The 19861-nt window shown below is 45.4% G+C and overlaps 1 long non-coding RNA gene and 1 pseudogene across 1 annotated transcript; one reads left to right on the top strand and one right to left on the bottom strand.

Moving 5' to 3' along the window:
* Positions 1 to 969: 969 nt before the first annotated feature.
* Gm38416 (predicted gene, 38416) lies at positions 970 to 12546 on the bottom strand. The gene is made up of 8 exons (NR_131057.1): positions 12428 to 12546; positions 11929 to 12103; positions 11471 to 11634; positions 10128 to 10359; positions 6513 to 6596; positions 4911 to 4997; positions 4019 to 4233; positions 970 to 3458 (listed from the first exon to the last, which is right to left on the bottom strand). It is a non-coding gene; the product is annotated as a predicted gene, 38416 (long non-coding RNA).
* A 1051-nt stretch (positions 12547 to 13597) lies between these two features.
* Gm31717 lies at positions 13598 to 18346 on the top strand (annotated as a pseudogene).
* Positions 18347 to 19861: the final 1515 nt, after the last annotated feature.

The raw sequence follows: 19861 nt of genomic DNA, 5'->3' as shown, positions 1-19861 counted from the left end.
AGTCTTGGGTTCTATAAGCAGCAAGCTGAGCAAGCCAGGGGAAGCAAGCCAGTAAAGAACATCCCTCCATGGCCTCTGCATCAGCTCCTGTTTTTTAACCTGCTTGAGTTCCAGTCCTGACTTCCTTTGGTGATCAACAGTAATGTGGAAGTGTAAGCTGAATAAACCCTTTCCTCCCCAACTGCTTCTTGATCATGATGTTTGTGCAAGAAGAGAAACCCTGACTGAGACAGGAGGTGTCCTTTCTTTAAGGTTGGTGACCATTTACACGGTCACTTTCTAGTTTTCCGACATCTATCTGTCTATTCCTCCTAGGAATCTTTGCTGTGACTTGAGGTGATAATTTCCCTGGATTTTAACTAAGTAGCTGAATAAAGAAATCCCCTATGATCCTAGTGAGGTGAAGATGCTGTGTGGGCCCGAGCTTGCTATAGGTGGATGTGAGAGGGGACATCTGAACAGGAAAGTATCTCTGGGGACCAGTCACTTTCTGCACTACTCACTGCACCGCACTTCTCAGTCCATCTCTGCCTTTCCACCCTATCACTTGGGGCTTCTCCCTGACTTTTAAAACCATGGATGTGGATACTCTCGTTCAACTGGGGACAGCAGGGATGGGGAGGAGAACGTGGGTGTTTGTATTGAAGCTGGGGGGAGAAGCATAAGCACCAAAAACCGGGTCTTCCCTCCCTACTGAGGTGGTCCCAAGGCTCCACAACAGGACCCAAGGACTCCAGGATATACAATCAGATGCCACCTGCTTGAATCTGAACTCAACCCTGGAGTGAGGTGACCGAAGAACCCAGAAGTGACAAACTGTGATTACACTCATAGAGACAATGACTCTCGGTACATAACCTGGGTGCTAGAGGTGTGTATGTGTGTGGGGCGAGATTAGATGTATGTTTACGCTTGTCACTTGAGACTGTTGGGTTCAGGGTGGAAGCCAAGAAAACTCACTTCAGATGTGGAAGCTTTAAAATGAAAGCTTTATTTTCTGAGCGCTCAGGGAGGCACTCAGTTCGGGATCAAAACAGCGCCCCCTAAGGGAAATTGTGCTACATTTTAGTAGAATGGAAACACAAAGCAAGGGGGATCAGGGTGGGCTGTTGCATTGACCGATCACATTTTGACACAAGGGGTTTAAACAAAGAAGTTAACATTGGTGACTGGGTCTTTTCCAGGTCACCTGGTTTCAGGTTCCTGAATCAGCTTTTGCATTCAGGTCCCCTCCTGGATGCTGCCCTGGAATTTAGAATGGTAAGGGAACAAGGAGAGGGCAAGCCACACACAGTCAATTAAGTCAAGATGAGCAGCACACATACGAGCCGTGTGCCTTAACGTAGATGACTGGATCACAGCCTCTCCCCTCTTTACAGCCTTCACTGGCTAACAGACCAACATGAAGCATCTGAACGAGTGGGCTAGGAGTTGGTTCTGGGGCCTGGGAACCTGAACTCAACTTTGATTCTGCCGGGGAGATGGAACTCGTGTTCCAGAGATGGTTAAACATTTAGTAAGGGTCTAGCTCGGTCCCCAGTAGATGACTTCTAACTTCAGAAACATCATCTTTCCTGGCGAGTCAGATCCAATGCAAAAATCACCCCGACTTGCATCCTCTTCATGTGAATGGCAACTGCTTTGGGTGGAGACCACACATGTGAACTTCGCCTCTGTGCACTGAATACTTCTGTTAACCCAAAAGTAAAGCCACGGTGAAGGGGTGGGACAAGGCTCTGCAATTCTGTTCACCAGTTCATCAGCTTTTAATCCCCTGCCTTTTCCATCAGCAGGTTTACTGAGGCCCCATTGTAGGCAGAAGGTTGTGTAATCATAGTCCCTCCTTGCTCAAGTATGTGAGAGAGCAAGGCGGCAGTGCTACACCAATGTCACCAGTCAGCACAGAGCTATTGGTGGAAGGCCAGACTGAAGACCTCCAGTTCTATTCTGACTTAGCCACGTGAAGTCCAACAAGACCTGCTGCCACTTCATGTAAGTACAAGAGGACAGCAACACACACTCACACATACTCACTCACACTCTCACACACATGCTCACACACACTCACACTCTCACACACATACTCACACTCACACACACTCACACTCACACACACTCATACTCACACATACTCACACACACTCATACTCACACACTCTCACACACACACACACACACACACACACACACACACACACACACACACGTGTTCTGCCTGCATGTTCAGATGCTTCTTAGTCTCCACCTTGTGGTTTTTAAATTTTATATCCACTGTCTCTCCTTCCAAGAACATGAGGAGAGAATTAGAATTCTACCCAGGATGGAGGAAGGAGATGGGCTGGACATCTTGCTAGCCTTTTCCTGTGATGGGGACAGAGAAGTAGATTAGAAGCTCCTTCTGTGTCCCACACCATGCTGGAGCAGCCATTTGTCCAGGCAGAGATGTCAATGGGTTGTGGCCACTGAAAAAAAGGGACAGTGACTTCTCCATCTTGGAAGTTCTGGGCACAGGCTCCATTTTTCACTGGCCCCTGGAGAGATGAAGATATTGCTCAGGGCATTGTCCTGGGTTTCTCTAAGACAGCATTGACTTTATTACAATGATGGTCTTCAGAGCTTATAGCTTTCCTCCTCATTTTGACATGAAATTCTCTCTCTCTCTCTCTCTCTCTCTCTCTCTCTCTCTCTCTCTCTCTCTCTCCCCTCCCCCTCTCTGTGTATGTGTGTGTAACATGTGCATTGAGTGTAGTGTAAATACATGTGTGTGCTCACTCAGTAGCCAGAAGACATTAAGACATTAGATGTTCTGTTCTACCCCTCTCTACCGTATTCTTTGAGACAGGGTCTCTCGGTGAACGTGGCAGCCAGCAAGGCAGGCAGATCCTTCTGTCCCCACCTCCTACAGTGCTGGGGTTGTGTGTGCAGGTTAGCCACGTCTGAGTTTTCACACGGGACTTAAGGGCTTGAATTAAGATCCTCATTGTCGAACAGTAAGAATTCACCCACTGAGCTATCTCTATAGCCCCCAAATACCTTTGGATATATGAAATCACAGGAATAGGAGACCACTGCCCAGTGTCACTGCTGCCTTGACAACCTGACAAACTTGACAAAACTGAATGCTGGCATACGTAATGACACTGTAAGCTGTGATCTGACATATCACCAGTGCTCAAAACTGCAGAGATAACGGCGGCCCTCGCTGGCATATACCATGGTGGGTTCAAGTTCTGTAAGCTTCCATTTCTGCTACTTGATCAACACTATGACCTCACTCCATGCTGTGAGCCCCAGCCTACATAGCAACGATTGAGACAATAGCATCAGGATGGCTCAATTTCACTGGCTTTGGAGTCACATCCTGTTTATCTATGAAGATGTTTTCTGGGAAGGATGACTTGAGAAGGGAAGACCCATCCTAAGGGAGGCGACATCATTCCATGAGACGGAGGCCTAGACTGAATAAAAAGGAGAGAGATGAGCACCAGCATTTCATTTCTCTCTCCCTCTCCCTCTCCCTCTCCCTCCCCCTCCCCCTCCCCCTCCCCCTCCCCCTCCCCCTCCCCCTCCCCCTCCCCCTCCCCCTCCCCCTCCCCCTCCCCCTCTCCCTCCCCCTCCTTCTGATGTGATTGCGGCCATGGCTTCACCATTGTGACAGACTTTATCCTCACACAATGAGCCAGAATGAGCCCTTCCTGTGTCTCTTTCTTTCTCCCTCCCTCCCTCCTTCCTCATCATCTCTTCCTCCTTCCTTCCCTCTCTTCCTCCCTCCCTCCCTCTCTTCCTCCTTTCCACCCTCCCTCCATCCCTCCCTTTGTCCATCCTTCCTGCCCCCTCTCTTCCTTCCTCCCTCCCTCCATTTCTTCCTCTTCCCTCTCTCCCTTTGTCCCTCCCTCCCGTCTCCCTTCTTTCTTTCCTTTGGTTGCTTGGCTTTTCCTCCCTCCCTCCCTCCTTTCCCTTCTCCCTGTGATGTTTTTCACAGAGATAAGATAGTAACCAACACAATACAAACAAGCACCTTATCTTATGGTCCAGGTAAAAGGATGCCACCATTTCAAAAGCATCTTTTATCTCAGGAGTCCTTTCTGTCTCAACAAAAACTCCTGCTCCTGCACACTGAGGAAATACTGCTGCATTGAGGGAAACCAAACCTCGAGCCTGCTTTTCTCTGGTAGCTGCGGCCCCAGGCCAACAGAAAGCATCATGCCTGTGTCTCCCGAAGGAAGATGAAACCTGATGTGAAATGATTAGAGATAAGACTTTTCAAAATTTAGGAGCCCAGCTGAATACCAAAACTGTATCAGACCATAAGCCAGATGGTCCCAGAACTTTTTGCCCATTTTTTTTTATTTCTGCCTGAAGGAGAAGTTTTCATTCATAAAGAAAACAGTGAGCAGAAATTGTTATTGCAAATCATCAACTCACGGCTCATGGTTATTTAAAATGAGCTCATTTGAAAATAATCAAAGATGTTCATGGGGATTTATCACAGAAGTTGTTCATCTCAGTGGTATTTATCATATGTATAGTGTAGAAACAGCCCCAATGGATTGCCATAAGGGATTCGTTATATAAACAGCAGTACTTTCATTTGATGGACGGCTGTGCGGCCATTAAAAAAAAAAGCGCAATTGTTGAAGAATATTTAATGACCTGAGAAAATGTTGGCCATATTTTTAAAGCAAGAAAACCATGTTACAAAGTAGCGTATGTAGTGAAATCATATTTTACATATTTAGAACCTAGACGATCTGCTGGGGTTCCTCCGATTTGCCATTTAAGATTGGCTCAAACTCCCAGTCCTGGGATTCTCTGGCTCAAGTCCCAAGATGCCTGGAGTCCTTGCACATCTCTACCTGCCGTGGCTTCCCTCGCACCCTGAGTTGAAGGTGAAACTTAACCTCACTCACCTTTTTAGAATTTGTAGGTGCAAAGCCAAGCATGCTGCTGTTCCTCCTGGCTTTGGTGTTTGCGAGTTGGAATGAGACTCATGAAGGCTATGAGAGAGGTATTGACAGGTGATCGTAACATGAATGGAAAAGTTCACTATGCCAGGAGCCTTACTGGATAGAGGATCGTGCAGATATAATTAGGGGTCTACATGGCATTTGATTAGTGTGGCTTCAACCCAATGACATGTTCCTTTATAAGGGTCTGCAGGGGAACAGAAGAGATGGCTCAGCAGTTAAGAGCACTCCTTGCTCTTACAGAGGACCAGAGTTCAGTTCCCAACACCTTCATGGTGACCCATAAGCATCCCTAACTCCATTTTCAGGGTTTCTGATTTCTAGTGACCTTTTCTGACTTCTGTGTGTACTGCATGCATATAGCACACATACGTACATATGTGTAGGCAATACACTCATGTAATAATAACAATAATGATGAATGTGAAGAGAAGACAGAGATAGACACAGAGTAAAGGCCGCACAGGGGTTGAGACAGAGATTAGACACAGTGCCTCAATCTGATTCCCGGAACCTTCAGCTTGGAAGAGACGGGGCAGTAGCTTCTCCTAGAACCTTCAGAGGGGCCATGGCCCTGCCATCCTGTTGATTTCAGCCTGTAAGAGGATGTATTCTAGATGTTTAAGCCTCCTGGTTTGTGGATATAGCATCCCTGGAAACTCACAAAATCACCTGAGCACAGATAGCAGAAAAGAAAAAGCCCTACCTTCTCACAAGGCCCTTAGTCCCTCCCATCACCTCTGTGGAGTCTCCATCACCAACCACCCAGGTACATTCCTAAGCATCCCTCAGTTCTCTCAGCTCCATTTGTTCCTCTTCCCCCTTTATTCTGAACTTACTATTTCCCAGCCCTCCCTCTCCCCACCATGTTCTGAGCTGCTATCACCCACAGCTTCCCCCACCTCAGCAAGGGCAGCTGCCTGCCTCCCTGTAGCAGCAAAGTGTGTCTCAGTGACTCGGCCCACATCCGGTCCTTCAACAAGTCTTGGTAGCCTCTGCCTGACTGTTTCCACCCACCTCCATGGCAGCTCTCCTGGCCTGAGCCACCACCTGCTTGGGTTGCAGCCACTTTCCACAACTCCCGAATTCCACAGTTACATCCTTGTATAATTACATCACATTACATCATCCTGTCAACTGGACACAACTTAGCCACCCCGGAAGAGTCTCAGCGAGGATCACCGAGATGAGGTTGGTCTGAGAACACGTCTTTGGGGGACTGCCATCTTAGATTTTGTTGATTAATGTGGGAAGACTTGGCCTCCTGTCCCTTGGTTTGCACTGAGTGCTAAAGTGCACACCTTTCTCTCTGCTCTCCAGTGTGACTGCAGACTTCTGGCTTCAAGCGCCACCACTGTGAGCCCCTACCCCTGCCCCCTGATGTGCAGGACTGCCAAAATCACAAACCAAGATAAACCCTTTCTCTCCTAAGTGTTTTGTCACTAAATTAAAAGCCCAGTGCCAGATGTGGGATACTTCCCCTCAAGGTATTGGTCAGGAGTATCCTGGGGAACCCCCCCCAAAAAAAATAATATAGGCTATTACCATTGCTCTTGGTTGCCCACTAGAACTTGAAGACAGCATATATGTTGGTCATAGGACACAGGAAATCAGCAGCAAGAACACTTCCTGGAACACAGGAAGCACTCAGTATAATGCACGTTGAATGTACAAAGTTATCGCTTAAGTTATCCAATATCACTTAACTATTCAATATTCCCAGTTTAAGTATGTTTATTATATATGTATATATATATAGAGAGAGAGAGCATGGATATATTATTATCACCTATGGCTCCAGACTCAGAACTCAGAGAGGAGTGAGTACTGTCCTCATCTATGCGTAGCGAGATATGCCAGTACTCCCATTTTAACTACCTCCTATGTTGGGGCTTATGTGACCAGTCCCATTTCTTGGTTGGAATTGATCTATATCCATGCAATAATGTTTTATTCCTATGTACCAGAAACTATCATAACCTCTGATAGTGTAAGCTATAAATCACTCTAACTTTATAAGAAAGGTCTTCGAGTTGACACAAACTTTCATCACCTGGTATGCAATAGCATGTTCAAATTCTTGCCCCATATAACCTGCTACGGTTATAAACGCTGGTTCAGTGCCATAACTTAAGTAACCACGCTCGTCAGTTCACCAGCAGCAAGGAGGCAGTAAATGGGTGGGACACTACAGAACAAACTATTGAGTCTCTGTCAGGGTGGGGAAATAGCATGGGGCGGGATAAAGTGTTTGCTGTGCAAACAGAAGGACCTAAGTTCAGATCCCAACACCCACATAAAAGTCAGGCACACCAGTGGAGCTCCGGAACCCCAATACTTGCAGAGCGGAGATAAGAGAGATACAAGGGGGCTATTGGCTAGTAGGGCTGTCGGGCTGGCTGAAATGGCAAGTTCAGGTTCAATATGAAACTTTGTCTCAAATCATAACCAGTGAATGAGGAAGATGACCACAAAATCAATAGAATGTGTGTGACACACACACACACACTAAATAAGTTCAAAATCATCTAGATTGGCCCTAGATACAAAGCCTTGGCATCAGCAGACGAGAGATGCTAGGCTTCCCTCCCCTCCCTCAGCACCAGCTGCAGTATTCTCTGGACCTCCAGCCTCTCTCGCGCGCTCCACATGACCACTCGTAGCAAGACAGAGAGCCTTTTCTCTTATCCCTTTAACGTTTCCAAAACCTGGTGGCTTCTGGTGGCCCTCTCTTGGTCCCTGGGAATCAGCCCATTCCTTGGCCCACTCTCATCCAGTTCTCGGCCTCACTTTACTTTCATCCCATAGTTTGAGGGGAGTGAGACAAGGGGAGGCACCTGAGAGTGGAAGAAGGAACAAGAAGACATAGCTGAAGTGTGGCCTATGGATGGGTTGTCTAAAAGACTCTGGCCCTGCCTTCTTTCTTATCTACTTGCTGACACTCTGAAGCGTCCCCCTGCTTAGGAAGCCATTGTGAAACTAGAGAAGTTGTAGAGAAGATGGGGCCTGTGGGATAACTAAGTAAGAAAAGACACTTGCTGCCAAGCCTGACAGAACTGGACCTCCCTCCCCCCAAGTTGTCTTCTGACCACCACATACACACCACAGCATATGTGCCCAACCCCCCAAAAAATAATAAAGGCATTTTCTCAATTAGTGATCAAGGGTGGGAGGGCCCAACCCCCAAAAAATAATAAAACATTTTTCTAAAGCGATGTGAGGGATGGAGAAACGGCTCTGCACTTGAGAGTGCTCGCTGCTCTTCCAGCAGAGTTCAGTTCCCAGCACCCACATCTGGTACCTCACAGCCTGTAACTCCATCTCCAGCAGATCTTAGCCTGTCTTCTGGCCTCTCAGGGCCCCTGCACACGCAATGACATGCATTCACACAGAAACACATGCATACGTATTAGTGAAAAAAATAAATAAATCTTTTTCAAAAGAGCCCAAGAGACTACTGTACTGGCTGGTTTTGTGTCAACTTGACAACAGCTGGAGTTATCACAGAGAAAGGAGCTTCAGGTGAGGAAATGCCTCCATGAGATCCAGCTGTAAGGCATTTTCTCAATTAGTGATCAAGGGTGGGAGGGCCCCTTGTAATTGGTACCATCCCTGGGCTGGTAGTCTTGGATTCTATAAGAAAGCAAGCTGAGCAAGCCAGGGGAAGCAAGCCAGGGGAAGCAAGCCAGTAACATCCCTCCGTGGCCTCTGCATCAGGTCCTGCTTCCTGGCCTGCTTGAGTTCCAGTCCTGACTTCCTTTGGTGATCCACAGCAGTGTGGGAAATGTAAGCTGAATAAACCCTTTCCTCCCCAACTTGCTTCTTGGTCATGATGTTTGTGCAGGAATCGAAACCCCGACTAAGACAACTACAAAACAAAACTAAATAATCTCAGTCAAGAATGAAAATGGGGTATGGAGATGCTGTGGCCAACACCCCAGGTGGGTGGGGTTAGAAATCCTTCTCTGGATGAACTGGACCATCTCCACCCTCTCCAGTGTCATCTCAAGCTCCAATGCGTTTGGGAGACATCTGCCTAGGGACCACGGTTAAGAGAAAACGAGACAATCAAAGGCATCGTAAGGGGACAGATGGCTGATGGATGAGGAGGAAAGGCTGATGTTTGAGTCTTGGGTTTTTAATCCACTAGGAAGTGTGGCAAAGAACCAAAGAAAGGCTTCGGAGCAGGAAGGGAAGGGAGGTGATAACACAAATAAGGAGGATGAAGAAGAGAGAGAGAATGAGAACGAGTAAGAGTATACGGTTTAGAAACAAAGGGTTCGATAGGAGACAAGAGTCTTCCTAGAGATGGAGATCTTAATACGAGGAAGTTTCAGTGAGCTGAATCCCTCAGGAAACATCTGTACCCAAGCTGCAAATGAGCCGGGCATGAGCACAGAGGAGCGAGCACAGATCGACTCTGAGTCGTCCCCACGTACTTCCCCCAGACACGCCACCTGAACTCTTCACACACCAGCTTGCAGAAAACCAAGGAGCTTGGCCACCTCGTGGCACTGCACCATCTGTTAACACTGTGTTTTATGGCCACAGCTGCAAGGGGAAAAAGCTTTTAGCTATGGGGTGGGTTAAGTAAACACATTCGAGGTGATGTGTGCGTAACTGCAATGACTAAAATACTCATGGTGTAAAAAACACAATCCTTGCAGTCAGCAGAGGGACGAAAAGGAAATAATTTGATAGTGAAAATCCATTCAAGCCAACTCTAGGTTTTTGATGCAGCCAGTTAGAAGCCCCTTGTTACTCAAAGCTCCGTCTGCTTCCTGGTCCAGCATTTTTCTCCTCAGCCTGAGAAAGGAGGAGGCTGGAGGTGAGCCTCAGGGGAGCTGTGACCTCAAGACAGTAGAGCAGGACAGGTAGGCTTACTGGCGCCCACCCTCTTTCCCATGCTGAGTCTGACACCCTTGACACCCTCCCCTGGGCGTGTCAAGGTGACAGGCCATCCCGCCCACTTCCACTCTATCACCCTTAAAATTAGAATGAGAGTGGAGTAAGGTTTTTATGACAGCTGTATTGGTGTATAATTCCGCACGTTACGCAATCTATCTATTCACTCTGCGTGTTCAATTCAGTGACTCCCGTTCACAAAGTTATGCAATCACAACTACATTTCACCACCCAGGAAAGAAATACTGTACTTACCAGAAGTCACCGCTCCCTGCAAGCCCCCCAGACTTGTCCTTTCTTTCTCAGGGGATTTGTCTGGGGGGAATTCTGGCAAATTCTACAAGTTAAATCATGCAGCCTGTAGTTTTTCCGTGTCTTGCCTCTTGAACTGGCTAACGAGGGCGTGAGGACCATGTTTTTAATGGCCCGTCCATCCGTGTGGTAGCAAGCACTGGCAGGGCATTGCTTTTTGCATCTGGAACATAGCCTACTAAGTGAACAGAAAACACTCACGTATTTGTTTGTTGGTCACTCACCATTCTAGATCTTTCCAGTTTGGAGCTGCAAAGACTCACGCTGCTATAAACACTCCTGTGAACGCTTTACACATACAATCTTTTGTTTCACTTTGAACTCACAACAATCCTCCTGTCTTTTCTTCACGAGTGCTGCGATTGCAGGCTTGTGCCACTATACCTGGCTCTACACATACATCTAAGTTTGGGTTGACCGTGGTGTCTGTCAGGACGAGGACCCACGTCTCCTCAGCTCTGGCTACAAAGCCCGTGCTTGTAATCTTGATTTATTTCTTCTATGTTTAAAATTTTTAAATGGGAAGTCACGGGGTGAGACAGATGCTTCAATGGTTAAGAGTGCTTTCTATGCAAGCTTGAAGACCTGAGATTAGATCCTCCGCACACAGCCACGGAAAAGGACCAGGTGGGCCACACAAATCTGAATGGGGGAGGGGGAGGGCAAGGGCAAGCAGAGATTGGGTCAGGAGGATCCCTGGTTGCTAGCATAATTCCCAGTTTTCAGTCTATGATGTTATCTCAAAGGAATAAGATGGGGGGTTATGGAGTAGAGCACTTGATGTCCTCCTATGGCCCCTGTGAACATATACACAGGTTGCATACATCTGCATATATATATGCATATGAATATATATATATATATATTCACACCATACTTGCATGCATACATACACACACACACTCATTACTGCAAGTGAACTATTCTTTATAAGTAAGACTAGTTGTGACATCTCTCAGCTGATCACACCTGTCTGTTTGGAAACCACCATCCCCAAACATATGACGCATGGGAGAAAACATTTGTGCAGGTGGAGGGAGCCTCTCCGACCCTGTCGGGAGAGTGTTGGCAGGTGTTGCTTGGAAGAGCATTGAGAAGCAATCGGGCTTTCACCTGAGGAAGAAGCTGTACTCTGAATACTCACGCTGCCTCCGAAATCATACGCTGAAACCCTCACGTGGGAATAGGGATTGTGTTTCTCTGTTCCCATCTCCCCTCCATCTTCCTGGACCATCCCAGCATGTGGACAAGGCCTCCCCTTCAGATTCAGTGTGGCTTTGTACTACCTGAAAGAATGCTTCCTCTTTCCTCCTGTTGCAGACAAGACACCTCGACACTCCACAAACCAGACTCCGACCTGCCTCTTGGGCCCTTGGCTTCTACCGTGCTTTCTCTGGTCTCTGCCTACTCCAGTTACTGGATCTCTCCTCAGCTGTGACAATCCAGGGATCTGTGCCCAAAGAAACCAGGAGCCTCAGGAGACACTGGAGAACAGATCTGCAGGGGTATCCTCTGAGGACACCAAACTGTGGGATTCCTCATGTGTAGCAGAGACTACAGGTGCCCCACTGCACTGTCTCTACTCGCCAAACCAGTGCATGCATGCCCAGCTTTCAAATGCAGGCACCTTCATGTATGTGCATTGTTTTCTGTGGGATGCCACAGTTGGCAGGGTGAGTACACCTTAGGATCACCTTCAAAGATAAACAGAGTTTCCTGGTGAACAAACTAGAAATGGTCATACCTGTAAGGTAGGATAGCTCTGAGAAGGACGTTGGTTCCTGGCTTTAGAGCTCTTCTCCCAAGAGACCAAGCTCATCAGCCCTCGGGGTAGTTAACTGTCTCCTTTTCCTTCAGGAATCTCCTCTGAGATAATCTCAAGGATTTTGCCAGTTTTGGTTGTCATTTCAACAGCATACCTGAGAAGCAACGTAAGGAAAGGTTTGTTTGAGCTCATGGTTCAAGGGAATCCCTCGTGATGGAGAAGGTATTGTGGGTAGAAGAGGTCTATGGTTGTAGAACTTGCTAGAACTGACTTCTCACATGGGACTAATCAACAAGCAGAGGAAGCTAACACAGAGCCAGAGGTAGAACACATTTCTCAAAGGTCCACCCCAATAGCCTTTAGTTGAACCTAGATCTCACCTCCTCATGGTCCCACAGCCTCCCAGAATCTCTCCATCACCTGACACTAGCTCTTCAGATTCACCACCAGCCTGTGGGGGTACATATCACAAGCAAACCTTATGCACTGACTCTTAACCACAAGGTCTGGTTCTGGACAGAGGAGAACTCAGACATGGTCAGGGGCTTGGAAGGGATGCGGTCAAGGTCCAATCGCACCAGATCTCGTTGCAGACACTATCCAGAGACATGCCCTCCCAAGAGTGTGCATGTGTTTGAGTTGGTTGGGATACACATATACCTTCCCACTGTGGCAAGAGTCGCTCATGACTCCTTTTCTAAAGGAGGTTCGGGGCAAGGCAGTGAGGAGCAGATGACTCCCAGAGGATACTCTGTGGTGCTAGCATCTTTGTACTGCATTGCTATGTAGCCATTGCAATGGGCGATAGAACCCGTGCCATAACGCCACCACTGTCACTCAGAAGGGACTGTCTCCCTTCCAGCTGCATCGTGCCAGTTCTCAGGATGATGTTGGGTACCCAGCATAGACTACTGTCTAATAAGGATGCTCTGCAGGGCAATGAAAAGAACACTTAAGGACCGTCCTTCCTCCAATGCTTCTTCCCCTCTCGGCAGATGCTGTTTTACCCTCTTGTCTTGGCCCAAAGGTCAGACTGCTGGTAAAACAGAAAAATCTCCAAAATATTTGCTCATTAAGTGGTAATGGGTAGGAAGAAGCACACGTACCAGTGGGTACAAGTTGAAGAGGAAACGCAGATAAGATAGGTGCTTTGTGGGGCTGGAGGGGGTGACTTCATGGTCAAGGCTGCTTAGTGCTCTTGCAGAGGACTTGAGTTCATTTCCCAACAGCCATGTCAGGCAGCTCACAATGACCATGACTGCTGCCCCAGGGGAGGTGACATTCTCTTCTGACCTCCTCAGACACCTATGCTCACGTTCACATAGCTACACACAAACACTTATTTATAATATAAAAATGTAAAACATGATATAATATAGTACATTATAATGTATAATGTAATGTAATATAATATAAAATTATAATAAATACAAATACAGTATAATAATATATGATAAATTTTATATATAACATGTAATATGATGTCATATGTAATATAATATAAATAGTATATTTATTATAAAATATATAAATAAATATATTATATTATAATATATGTTATTTTTGAATTTATAAAATAAAATACATTTTAATCTCTGTGGATTATATTAATATTAATATTTTGGTTTTAATGCTATTCTATAGTTTTACTGAAGCTGTTACTGAAGGAATCCAACTGAAACATATACGGGAGTTCTTTGTACTATTTCTTAATAATTATTCCAATAAAAATCCAAATTATGTATAATATACATATTACATATATGTTCTTACATAGCGATTAGACTACCTGGGTTAGCAAAGCTAATGAGGGGGCTCTCCTCCATGAGGCCATTTGGGGGTCTAGGTTTCTCTGTCTTATTGCTATCTTCACACACACAGTTGAAGGCAAGTAGACAACTATTCTGGTTTTCCTTTCTGTTAGCTGTGGTAAAGTACTGACCAAAACAACTTGAAGAGAAATTCACTTTACTATTCCAAGTCATGATCTATCAGTGAAGGAAGACAGGACAGGAAATAAAGATAGAAACTGGAGGAGGGAGCCACTGACAAAGGCTGCCTACTAGCTTACTCACTGGACAATGTAGGCCTACCTGCCTAGGGATGGTGCCACCCACAGTGGACTGGGCCCACCCATCAATCACTACTACAGAGTACCTCTCACAAACATGGATACAGGCTACTCTGATCTGGGCATTTCCTCAGTTGAGGTTTTCTCTTCCCAGGTGACTCTAGATATGCACCACGTTGATATCAGAGACTTAACCAACACAGTGACTGCTAAATTTCAGCCCATAAAAAAAGGAAAGGGATATGGGGGGTAGGGGATAATCAACTCTTTTTAACATCTGATGCAAGAATTGAACACATCATTTCAATCACACCATGTGGTAAGAACTTAGCCACATGGGCACACTTACCTACAGCGAAGCCTGAAAAGCAGAGTATTATTATATAAATGACCATGCAGGGCAGTAAAACGCTATCACTGTGGAAGAAAGGAGAGACACTTTGGATAACAACCAATGATGTTCCATAAAGTACAAAATGTTTGCCTCAGTTGATAGAGTGTTTTTGATGTTCTTGGGGGTATAGTCTCTGGCATGCTCTACAATATTTTTTTCTGTCTTGACATTGAATGGGAGCAAATTCTGCCTGTGTTAGACCAAAATATGTCCCCTCCAAAGTAGCCATATCCCTAGTGTCTGGAACCCAGAAATATAACTTAACATGGCAAAGAGGGCCTTGAAGACATGGTTAAGTTGAACCAGTGACTATTGAGGGTAATTAATATGGTCTCTAAATGTACTCACAAGTATAAATAAGAGAGCACCCAAAGGAGGTTAAACTCAAAGGAGAGAAAGTCTGTGCCATATGATAATAGAAGAATTTCAGCTTCTGTGCTCTTCGAGGTGAAAATACCGTGAATCCAGAGATACAAAGACTAAGCGTCGAGTTGACACGCGAGCTCAGCTTAGTTGCTTCCACTAAACCTGACTATCTGAGTTATAGCCGCAGGACCTATATGTTGGTGGAAAGGGGGGGGGGGGACCCCATACCGTGTCCTCATTTCTAAACACACACACACACACACACACTTGCTAAATGTAATTCTAAAAACTTTAAAGAACACAGCTCTGGAAATTGGAAAACATAACACAGCAAATCCTCCTGCTGTCTCCCTCCATGGGTAGCCACCTCGACACCTCGACTTTCATCAGGTGAAAATGACTTCCAATTACTGCCTCTGGAGCTATGAGAGACTAGACTTAGGGCTGTAAGCTGCCACATTTATGCTACTTTGTAACAGCAGACATAGGGAGGCATAATAACCCAGTTCTGACTCAGCAGAAGATATCTTCCAGCTGTATTGATTGATTAAGAGATGGTCACATGACCCATGGCTATCCAACCAGAATCTTCCCTGCGACTTACACTAGAACAGAAGGCTTCCCTTCTGAGGAGTCCAGGAATCGAAGAAGGTGCTGGCTTTGGCTACCAAGAAATGTTATTTTTATTTTTTTTTCTTGCCACAGTAAAGAGGCCAGCCAAACATTAGCAAGCTGAACTAAGAGACGGCTAAATCCACCTTCTGAGTTTCCAGTTACAGGAGCCTAAAATGTTTTTTTCTTTAATTTTCCAGTAATAGGATGAATTTGTATGATTGTCAATTCAAAACTGACTAAGAAACATAGCTGGTGTCTGTGCTCCTCAAATCCTGAAAGCACTGAAGAGTGAAGAGGCAGGCATGGGCTTCAGCAGTGCTCTCAGAGAACCCCAAAAGCTTGAGTGGCCTTATTTCCTAGGAAATAAGTGATACTGATGCTGAAAGATCCTATCCAGACATGTGTCATGTGACCATCTCAACCAATCACTGTAAGTATGAAATGAGGTACCTCTGGCTAGGAAACTTGGGATAACATAAAATTTTGTATTTTCTTGTTGAAATTTTTATGCATGAATATAATGAATTTTAGCCCACAGTCTTCTCTTATCTTCCCCCTCCTTCTCCCAGTAAAAACTGTCTTCTTAAAAGTACTCTTCTACTCTCGTGTGTGCTCATGCATGTGCCGTGCATATGTGTACCTGTGTGTGCTCCCTTGCATGTGTGTGTCCGTACATTAGTGTCATGGTTGCATGGGTCGGTGGTTGCATAAACAACTTGTCAGTGGTTACATGACTAACAAAAGTCACACCTCTTCCCTCAGCCATCCTTAACTAGCGGTAGTCCCTCAAGGATGGGTGGGTCCTCATGAGCCCCTCCCCTTTCTATGCTGAAACGTTGATGGTGCTGGTCTAGTGTGTGTCTTCTGCAGGGAACCACAGCTGTATTGAGTTCCGGAGTCAGGTCCAGAAGACACTGTTTTCCAACAGTCCTCCCCAACCTCTGGTTCTTACAATCTTTCTGCCCCCGCCCACCCCTTCCATGATATTCCCTGAGCCTTGGAGAGGATGACATAGATGTCCCTGCATAGGGACAAGCACCCCAGAGCTACTGGCTCTCTGTGTTTTGACCATTCACAAGTATCTCTATTAACTGTCATCCACTGCAAAAGAGACTTCCCAGTGGGGTACTGAGAGCTAAGCTAATCTTATGAAGTTTTTAATCAGCACTATTTAAACACGTCATTTAATTTGTGCTGAGAAAGGCAATGGTTCTAATAATAAGATATTGCAAAGCTGTTTTTTTTTTTTTAAGGAAAAAGAACAGTCATTGACCCAGATAGGATGCTTGATAATTCTTAATAAGTGCTACAAATGCTCATAAAAGAATGTGAAGATGCTTAATTGCTGAGTAAATGAAATATAAACATTCATTAAGTTACTCGGAGAGTTCTTTAATATGTGGTGGGGAAAATCATTTTATCAAACGCACTGTAAGTAATACATGCTTATTTCCCTTCCTAAAACAAATTCGTTCTTGAAATCATTAACCACTATTTAAATGTTTCTTGACTTTTGTCTATTTGTTCTCCCCTGCCCGGTTTTAATTTTTTCCAAGAGACAGAGCAGCAGAAAGGACATGACTCCGGGCACAGGAAGTTGGAGCTTGAGACTCAGCCCTATCATTCATGATTTCTGTGTCTGGACAAGACACTGAACTTGATTGATTTTCAAGGGGCTTGGGGGAAGGTTACTATTTTTAAGGAAGTTTATTTATTTCTATTCGTGCATGTGCGTATGCACTCATACGCACATGTCCAGAGTGCATGCATGTGAGTGTGTGGATATGGGCTTGCTGACTTGAGACAGGCTCTCTCACTGAACCAGAATCTCACTTAATTTTGAGGTGTCGACCAAGCCTACCAAGATCTCTTTTGTATTTTTGTTGTTGTTATGTGGGTGCAGATACACATGTATTCCGGAGCACGTGTGGATATCTGCATGGAAGACAGCTTTCGAGAGTCTGTTCTCTCTCCCGGGAGTCAAATCCAGGTACTCAGGCCTGCACAGTGTTTGCTTTCCCTGCAGATGCGTCTCTCCAGTGTGCACAATGATTTCTTAGAAACTGCCCCAGTTCACAGTAGCCGTTCACAACCTACTCCCATTGCTCAACCTGACCCCTCTTCCAGCACCGCCTTGCCGCAGCAGATTCCAGTAGAGGGTATGTCAGATACAAGCTGGGTCAGAGGAACACCTGACCTGCTTGGAGATTTAAACAGCTACAGACAGAAACACAACGTGTGTGTATGTGCTTCACAAAATTGAAAACTGGCCTAAGAGCAGGAGAGAGATTGGACAATTTTGAGACTTTTAAATAGGATTATTGGGGAGAGCCGTGTTTGTGGTTTCCCCTGCCTTGGTGACTCAGGAGGCTGTGTGTTGAAAAGAGTAACACAGCAGGGGAAGAAAGCTTGGTCCCTGAATGAATCTTATGTAGCTCACACAGCACTCTCTCCTTTCCTGCAGGTTGAATTTGGTGCTGATGAGAGGGGGGAAAAATACACTATTTTTGCACGAAGGACTAAGATGTGGGGGATAGTACGGAATACCCCCTAATAATTGCTGGGAACACATACTGCTGTTCAACCCTCTGGCCTATTTATACTTAGAATGTTCCCCAGGGTTGGCCTCTTGTATTCACTCATTATCCCAGAACTTTAACATAAGGGCATGTGGTAATCCGATGTCCTAATGGATGTGTATGTGACTCTCAACACAGAAAATGAGGCACAGCTCTAAGGAAGCCTGCCAGAAATGTGATCGCTCTGAAACGCACCGTGATCCAGATTCGCCTCAACAGCCACCTCCAGACTCGAACTAGAATCTTTTTCCTTGATCTAGAGTCTAACCCCTACCTTCTTTTTCTCCCTTTTCCTCTTTAAGGGTCATTATGTAAAGCCAGAGTTTGTAAATACTCATTTGTGTAATAAATAAAATGTTCATAGATGGTTATGCCCCACCTCATTCCGTTTTCTATGAAATTAAAAAAAGGAAGAGTTAAGTCACGGCCCGAATTTGGCATTCAACACCATTTGTCTCCTAAATGACCTATAAAATGCATATTGCCCTGAAAACCGATGCTTAAGAGAATTTCTTTCTCTGGTCACTTTTAGCATAGATTTCCTATCTGGGCTTTTACAAAATCTACTAACCGGCAGTGAGAACTCGGGGAGTAATTACAAAGTCTGTAATTTTCCTTTCAGATGTAAATGTTTATATTCTAAGAGTCCTCAGGGGACAAAATAATATTAACATTTAATATAGCACACTCCGTGTTTATCCATACAGGAAATGTGGGCATCCCCTGGAGGATCCTGGGATTGCTCACAGGAAAACAATCTCCTGTATTGAATTCTCAGGGGTCCCTTCTTCCACGGCTGCTGGTCTCAAGAGGACATAGCTGGGCTCCCAGCTCCTGAGCATCCGTCTTCTTCTTTTCTAAGTTTGTTTGTTTGTTTTTTTTTTAATATCCCAAGGAGCCACAGAAAAGCTGTCCCTAAAGACCACTGAATACAACCCTATCTTCCCTCTCCTGAGGCCTACGGCCAGATGGAAGCTGAAGACCAGGCAGCCAAGAAAGTCAGGGTCCCACCAGCATCTTCGCTTTCTTCTTCTGGCCTCCATTTGTTTTTATGTCCTGGGGCTTGTGTCTACCTTTGTGACTTTATGTATATACATGAGGAAAACCAAGCTGTGGATGACATCATTCATGTGAGCCCATTTGAGTGAGTCTGAATATGGGACCAGTTCTGTTAACAAGGAAAGCACTTGGAGTCAAAAACCTTCATTTTTCCAGTTTCCAGAACAAAACTCTCTGACCCAGGGTCCCGTATAAGGCACATGTCTCTTTGGGCTATATACACATACTATGCAGCTTTCTTTAAGCCCACAGCTCTAATGAGAGGGCATATGGTGTTCCTAACAAGGAGAAAGCTAGCTTCCTCTCCTCATAGCTTCTAAGTCCTTCGGGAACGAAGGTTGGGCTTCGCTTGTTACATAGTCAGTGGCCATAGTAACAGGGAGCAGGGAAAACAAAATCAGGAACACAACAAAACATATCCACATATAGAAACCAAAGGTCAGGAAAAAAACAGGCTTTGAAAAAGTAAGTGGAGGGGCTGGAGAGATGGCTTAGCAGATAAACGCACTTCCTGCTCTTGCAGAGGACCTAGGTTTACATCCCAGCACTTAACATGGTGGCTCACAACTGGCCTGTAACTCCAGTTCTAGGAGATCTGTGGCATGTGGTTGCATATGTGCAGGCAAAACACTCATATACATAAAATTATATATATATAAATAATATATATATATATATATATATATATATATATATATATATATATTTGTTTGTTTTGTTTTTTGAGACAGGGTTTCTCTGTGTAGCCCTGGCTGGCCTGGAACTCAGAAATCTGCCTGTCTCTGCCACCCAAGTGCTGGGATTAAAAGTGTGCATCACCACTGCCCA

The sequence above is a fragment of the Mus musculus genome, chromosome 8 (genome assembly GCF_000001635.26).
Source record: "Mus musculus strain C57BL/6J chromosome 8, GRCm38.p6 C57BL/6J".
Lineage (NCBI taxonomy): Eukaryota > Metazoa > Chordata > Mammalia > Rodentia > Muridae > Mus > Mus musculus.
This window is presented reverse-complemented; position numbering and strand designations above follow the sequence as displayed.